Below are 7,399 nucleotides of genomic sequence, written 5' to 3'. Positions count from 1 at the left end.
GTTTTAGATTATTATGAATATTTTCTTGTATGTTTCAAATTCAATTAAAAGAAAACATTTAAGGTATTATGTGTACTTTTAAACTGACCATCATGTTTTAACGAAATAGTAGTTCATGTTATGAATAATGTCTCATAAATGTATCAAATAATTGTAAAACATCAATATTCAATTTTGAAATTATACTTTAGTTTCTTTGAAAGGATCCCAATGGATATACGCGTTCTGCTTTTTTGGGTTATCCTAGGTAAAAGGCTGCAATTTCTGTGATATATATTTTAACTAGTGCTCAATTTTGTTATGTTATGGTACAAGTACTGTCGTCAAATCTAATGTTGTACTGTTACTCTACTCTGTGATATTCATGTATTGCTATATGCCTATTTTACTTGAATAACTGTTATTATTATTATTATTATTATTATTAACTTACTGAAGTTTTTTTTATATATAAAACACACGTCAACATTAGTCAAAATGGGATGTGATTAAAAGTAGTAATGATAATATAGGAGGCAAATATTTTATTTTTGACAATGTATGTTTCATTTGGATTATAATTATGATTTACAGGAATCGTTTCCCAATCGGGGTCCATTGGTCAAGGTTGTAATCGGGCATGACAACACCGGCGTTGCCGCAGGCTGGTTGGTACAAACGGTATGTTTATCGTCTGTTTTTTATGCCTGGTTTTATTAAGAAATTGGTTTCATTTGAAAAACAATTGTTCTTATTTCATGAAGTGAAGAATTGATTAACTGAATAATTGAGCCCGTGCTTATCCTACTCTTGTGCGGATGTAGATGCACTGTATTTTACAAGTACATTATAACCTATTTTTTGTTTTCTTTTTCAATTGACTAATGTGTAGGCTACATTTAACAATTGACATAAATCAAACACGTGACTGAATGACGTATGCTGGGTTGTTGGCGATAAGATCTTCCGTAATATAAGCGTATTTTACAAACGTGATAAAAAGAATAGCCCTAGTTTATAGAATAATACTATTGTTATATCAACGTATCTCATGAACACTCTAGTTTACCACGGCTGTAAAGAGGGAGAACGGAAAACAACCAAATACTCCTCTATTCTATGAATGGAAATGATATTGATAACAGGAAACAAGATAAACCACTATACACTTTCAGTGACGAAAACGTAGTCCTACTTGCACAAATTTGATGTCGTATTTGTAACTGACGGCCGAGAAAGATCTCCACTTGTTCTCTCTCAGATGACGATTTCTCGAACCTAAGAAAGAGATATCCCACGTAATACCCCATGCTAGATTTTTCTATCTCGTCAAATCAGTCTGGTACCTTTACGTGTCATTCCGCGGCATTTTTACCCTGCGATGTACTCATCCGCGTGTAAACGGCTTGAAATTGACAATCTTCTGCATTATAAATATTCTGTTTTGCCGTTATATGTATAGTTTTGATAATGGTAGATATCTGATATTGTAGATAATATATAATCTACACTGTAAATTACGTTGTCTTCTTTGTAAGGACAGACTACACTTTACGCGGAAGCATTCAGATGTAGCTTTAGTAGTGTAATAGCCATTACTATTTGAGGCCTCAGACTGGATACTTGTAGCATTCAGCAAAATTGAATATTTTCTTTTTCGAACTAAAAGTTGCGAGAAAAACAAATCAATTACCTGTAGTAAATAAGCAAGTTCAGTTACAGGTAATAGATTTTATTTGTCATGTTCATGTCAATCCTTCCACAGCCAAACTATAGCACGGAAGTACATTTTATAATATTGCTGTAGACTGATGGGTATGTGTCGATGTGTATTCGATATATATGGGTTGGAGAGTGTAATACACTAACCACCACCTATCAAATTAAATTCTGATCATGGAGCTATACAAAGTTAGGCTGATACTGTTTAAATTTCCAAACTAATCTTCGTACAGTTTAACACTCAATGATAGTTTCATAGGGTTTCATACAATTCCATTTGTTGATATGAAGTAAAATATGTTATTGTTAATTGTGGGAAATATCCGGGTGTGTCGCTTATACAGCTCTGGGAATATTTGATTTCCTTTTAGTTGTTTCCCCTGCACCAAATGAATTACTTATTGGTATTTCTCTCATTTCCGTGTGTGTAAGACAGAGCTGTCCAGGGTAAGAAAGGGATGGAAGAAATTTCAATCTTACTCACCGTTTCACGTGACGTGGCATCACAATTGCTCAATAATCACGTGATGTCACGAATTCGGAAATGTCTGATGCCGCAATGCGGAAAAGGCTACGTGATGGAAATAAACCCTTTCACAATATATTGACCGTACAAGTTGAAAAGATGATTTTTTTTTGTGCAAACTAGGTTTGCAAATATGGGGTTTGCTAAATCTAACTGACAGAATCGTTTTCGACAAAAAAGCTCAGGGAAGAGTTGAAATTTTTAGTTCAAAAGCATTTTAATTGTTTTAGACCTTATTCTGGGTAGTTGGAATAAGAGAAGACCCCTGGGTGAAATACTGTATACCATGAACGTCCGCTTTGTAAAATTGAACCTCGAAAAATATATTTACCGAATTAAAGATACATATTTGACAACAATTTGTATGTATGTGATATCCGCGAAAGTTACCATAAAACGATCTAAATAGCTTCAAACCACGAGGGAAAACACACAGGAACATTTTATGTCACACATTATAGGGCTCAACAATGTTTACCAATACGCCACTTCAATAGTCCTTTTCATGATTTCAAATTTAATTTCAGTATAAGACATGAAATGATGGCAGACAAGCGACCATTTACGTTAATACTACATACATTTTACAATGAATTCCCGACAATGTGTAGATTTCTAACACAAGTTGCCCTCGACATCAGATGAACGCACATGTGACTGTAATATCCCTTCAAAAGATTACAAATACTCTATACTCAACATGAACTTGTGCTGGAGTATTTACTTTTGATTAAGATTTAAATGGTTATTTTTTAATAACAGGTCGTCCTCGTCGACAACAGTGGTGGTGGCAAACAATCGTACAATTGGGACGTTAATCAGTGGCTCCAAGATAGCAGTCTGGAAATCACTCTATCTGTGTCTTAACCCCTATTACTGTCTATGTCTCTATCTGTGTCTAAGTCCCTCTCACTGTATCTGTCTCTATCTGTGTCTTTGTCCCTCTCACTGTATCTGTCTCTATCTGTGTCTTAGCCCCTATCACCGTCTCTGTCTATATTTGTGTCTAAGTCCCTCTCACTGTATCTGTCTCTATCTGTGTCTTAGTCCCTCTCACTGGATCTGTCTCTATCTGTGTCTTAGTCCCTCTCACTGTATCTTTCTCTATCTGTGTCTTTGTCCCTCTCACTGTATCTGTCTCTATCTGTGTCTTTGTCCCTCTCACCGTATCTGTCTCTATCTGTGTCTTAGTCCCTCTCACCGTATCTGTCTCTATCTGTGTCTAAGTCCCTCTCACTGTAGTGTTTCTGTACATTGTATGTACAAGTGGTTGTAAGGAACCCCTACCATGTCAAACTTCAAATAGGGGGTAAGAATGTGGACATGGAAATCGATACAGGCGCTGGAATTTCAGTGTTGAGTGAAACAACATTTCGCGAGTTATCTGAGGATACTGGACTTGAACTAAAACCCACCCAGGTCAAATTACGCACATACACAGGGGCAAGTGTGCCTACTTTGGGCGAGTGCGTACTCACAGTGTGCTATCGTAACTTTACGAGAGAAATGTCGATTGTAATAGTCAAGGGTAACGGTCCGAATCTCATGGGACGCGACTGGCTAGGGAAAATAAAGTTGAACTGGGCTGAGATATTCAAGGTCAGTGAGGATCATGAACTACAGACAGTGCTTGATAAGCATAAGGCATTCTTTGCAGGAGGACTGGGTAAGGTGAAAAACTTTAAAGCCAAGATATATGTGGATCAGAACGAGAAACCGCGTTATTTCAAGGCAAGACCAGTTCCATACGCATTGCGGGAAAAGATTGAAACGGAACTGGATAGACTGGTGCAGGAAGGCACCATTGAGCCTGTTGAAATGTCAGAGTGGGCGACACCTATCGTACCCATTGTCAAGTCGGATTCTACCATTCGTATCTGTGGTGATTACAAAGTAACTGTAAATCAAGTGAGTAAGTTGGACAACTACCCAATCCCTAAGACTGAAGATTTGTATGCTAGTCTTGGAGGTGGAGCTTTCTACTCGAAACTGGATTTGAGCCAGGCTTATCAGCAGTTAGAGTTGGACACCGAGTCGAAACCCTACACAACAATCAATACCCATAAGGGCCTGTTTTGCTATAATCGTCTACCATATGGGATTTCGTCAGCTCCCGGAATTTTCCAGAGGACAATGGAAAATATCCTTCAAGGTGTACCGCAAGTGATAGTTCGTGTCGACGACATCTTAGTCGCCGGGAGGGATCGACAGAGTCATATCAAGAACTTAGAACTGGTTTTGACCAAACTGGAGAATGCGGGTATACACTTGAAAAAGAGTAAATGCTTTTTCATGAAGGAAGAAGTTGAGTATTTGGGTCACAGGATCACTGGAGAGGGCATGCAACCGATTGAGGTCAAGGTTAGAGCCATCAAGGACGCTCCTGCGCCCAGGAACGTGAAAGAACTTCAGGCTTTCCTTGGTATGCTTAACTATTATGCGTGCTATTTACCCAACATAAGCACAGTGCTTGCACCACTTCACATGTTGTTAGCCAAGGAGACTGACTGGAAGTGGGGAAAACGCGAAGAAAATGCGTTCGTCAAGGCCAAGGAACTTTTACAGTCGGATACGGTACTCGTGCATTACGATCCGAAGAAGAAGCTAGTGTTGTCGTGTGATGCTTCTCCTTATGGCCTTGGTGCGGTTCTATCGCATGTCGAGCCAGACGGCAAGGAACGGCCTATCGCCTACGCGTCGCGTTCGCTGGCACCGGCTGAAAAGAACTACTCTCAATTGGATAAGGAGGGCGCAGCCCTTATCTTTGGTGTGAAAAAGTTTCACCAGTATTTATATGGAAGGACATTTACCATATATACAGATCACAAGCCGTTATTGGGGATTTTCAAGACTGATCGGGCCATTCCGACTATGGCATCTGCGCGCATCCAGAGGTGGGCGCTTCTACTCGCGGCATACGAGTATGACTTAATCTACCGTCCGGGAACATTGAATGCTAACGCCGATGGGCTTAGTCGATTACCTCTGAGTGAAACTGTAGATGAGGTACCAGTTCCAGGAGAAATGATTTTGATGATGGACACGCTTAACTCTTCGCCCGTAACCTTTGAGCAAGTGCAAACCTGGACAAAACAGGACCCTACGTTACAGGAAGTTATCGGCTGGGTGTACAGAGGTTGGGGAGAGAAGTGTCCGAATGAACGGTTAAAACCCTATCACAACCGGAGACATGAACTCAATCTGTATGAGGATGTTCTACTGTGGGGGAATCGCGTAGTAATCCCTACATTTGGACGAGCATCGTTGCTCGACGCCCTTCATGAAGGTCACCCAGGCATCGTCAAGATGAAAAGTTTAGCTCGAGGGTACGTCTGGTGGCCAGGCATTGACGCCGAAATCGAGGAGCGAGTGAAGTGTTGTGAGTCGTGTCAACTACAGGCTTCCATACCGGCAATGGCACCACTTCATTCATGGGACTGGCCATCGAGGCCATGGTCACGCGTACATGTGGACTACGCAGGTCCATTTCTGGGTCACATGTACCTGGTCGTCATTGACGCATACAGTAAGTGGGTTGAGATTTTGGTTACAAACTCATCCACATCGGCAATCACTATCGAGAGACTGCGGTGCGTGTTTGCGCAACATGGATTGCCAGAAATGTTAGTGTCGGACAACGGTCCGTGCTTCGTGAGTGAGGAATTCAGTGTTTTTATGTCAGAGAATGGCATAAAACATGTAAGGACTTCGCCACACCACCCCGCTTCAAACGGACTGGCAGAGCGGGCAGTGCGGGGATTCAAGGAGGGCATGAAGAAACAACAGAACACAGAGGGTAGTCTGGATAAAAAACTTTGTCGTTTGGATTGTCTCCAGCAGAACTCTTGTTCAACCGTAGAGTCACGACAAAACTTAACTTAGTTCATCCTGAAGTTCGTGAGCGTGTACAGCAACAACAGCTGTTGCAGAAGAAACAACTTGATCAGCACACGAAGGAACGTCATTTCGCTGAGGGAGATTCCATATTCGCGAAGAACTTCTATGCTGGACCTAAGTGGAAATCGGGTGAAATCGTGTCGCGAAATGGACCCCTGTCCTATACCATAAAGGGGGAAAATGGAACAGTGGCTAGATGCCATGTAGACCACTTAAGCCAAAGACATTGTCTCCCTGTGAAAGAAGTCGACCCCGACAAAGACTTTTATGACACCATACCTACCTCTGTACCTGTATCTGTACCGGTTACTGAGCCAAACAACTCAGTTGGTAAACCAAAGCCTGCAGATAACACATCGACACCTGTACCATCAACAAAATCGTCGATTAGTCCAGGAGAACCTTCAAGGAGACCCCAAAGACCGCGTAAACCACCATCGTACTTGAAGGAGTATGTTCGTGATTAGCTAGCATTGAACACATTATTTTGAGTTTCTGTTAAGCTTTAAGTAAGGATGAACTGTGTTCTATGAACTTGGTAAACTTAAGTGTTCAGCGTTGGTATCGCGCATTATTGACTGTGTTTATTGATGCACTCTATCTGTGCAAGAGTTTTTGGTTCAAGAGTTAATAGTTCATTTCATTTCTAGTTATATGGGAAACTTTAATTTCAAGAGAACAGCATCTCACAATCGGTGAATGTCTTCACTGTGGGTGGAGGGATGTAGTGTTTCTGTACATTGTATGTACAAGTGGTTGTAAACGCTCCGTAGCGGATCGGTTACGGATGCTGACGGATGCTATGTCGGTAATTTGTATTACGTAATGTATTGCATGATGGGTAATAAAAGCACATGTTTTGAGAAGCCATCTTTACCTGATGTTTGGTTAGTTGTGTCTAGGTAAAGAACATAACACTCACTGTATCTGTCTCTATCTGTGTCTAAGTCCCTCTCACTGTATCTGTCTCTATCTGTGTCTTAGCCCTTCTCCCGTCTCTTGTCTCTATCTGTGTCCAAGTCCCTCTCCCGTCTCTGTCCCTATCTGTGTCTAAGTCCCTCTCCCGTCTCTGTCTCTATCTGTGTCTAAGTCCCTCTCCCGTCTCTGTCCCTATCTGTGTCTAAGTCCCTCTCCCGTCTCTGTCTCTATCTGTGTCTAAGTCCCTCTCACTGTATCTGTCTCTATCTGTGTCTTAGCCCTTCTCCCGTCTCTTGTCTCTATCTGTGTCTAAGTCCCTCTCCCGTCTCTGTCTCTATCTGTGTCTAAGTCCCTCTT

At 41.1% G+C, this 7,399-nt stretch overlaps 1 pseudogene; it reads left to right on the top strand.

The window, feature by feature from the left end:
* The first annotated feature begins 3,514 nt into the window (after positions 1-3,514).
* On the top strand, positions 3,515-7,030 carry LOC110441822 (annotated as a pseudogene).
* The last annotated feature ends 369 nt before the right edge of the window (positions 7,031-7,399 follow it).

Source organism: Mizuhopecten yessoensis, unplaced genomic scaffold (genome assembly GCF_002113885.1).
Source record: "Mizuhopecten yessoensis strain PY_sf001 unplaced genomic scaffold, ASM211388v2 scaffold716141, whole genome shotgun sequence".
Lineage (NCBI taxonomy): Eukaryota > Metazoa > Mollusca > Bivalvia > Pectinida > Pectinidae > Mizuhopecten > Mizuhopecten yessoensis.
This window is presented reverse-complemented; position numbering and strand designations above follow the sequence as displayed.